Source organism: Dendropsophus ebraccatus, chromosome 14, assembly GCF_027789765.1.
Source record: "Dendropsophus ebraccatus isolate aDenEbr1 chromosome 14, aDenEbr1.pat, whole genome shotgun sequence".
NCBI classification, from domain to species: domain Eukaryota; kingdom Metazoa; phylum Chordata; class Amphibia; order Anura; family Hylidae; genus Dendropsophus; species Dendropsophus ebraccatus.
Genome location: NC_091467.1, coordinates 64,750,080 through 64,750,326, shown reverse-complemented (window position 1 = coordinate 64,750,326; position 247 = coordinate 64,750,080).

Below are 247 nucleotides of genomic sequence, written 5' to 3'. Positions count from 1 at the left end.
CTGTTCTGCATGCTGCTTCGTGGCATGAAGTCATATGATCATAGCCACATGGCCAACCAATTCAAAACTACTAAAGTTGGCTATATACTTTAAAGGGGTTGGAAGAACAAACTGATGATAAGAAATTATAACATCACCCTAACGTGAAGGACCATGTTCCTTGACATAACATTTTTTGGACCCCTTAATTCTAGCCAATTGACTTTAAAAAATCATAAACCTTAAAGGGAAATTGTCAGTTTTTATT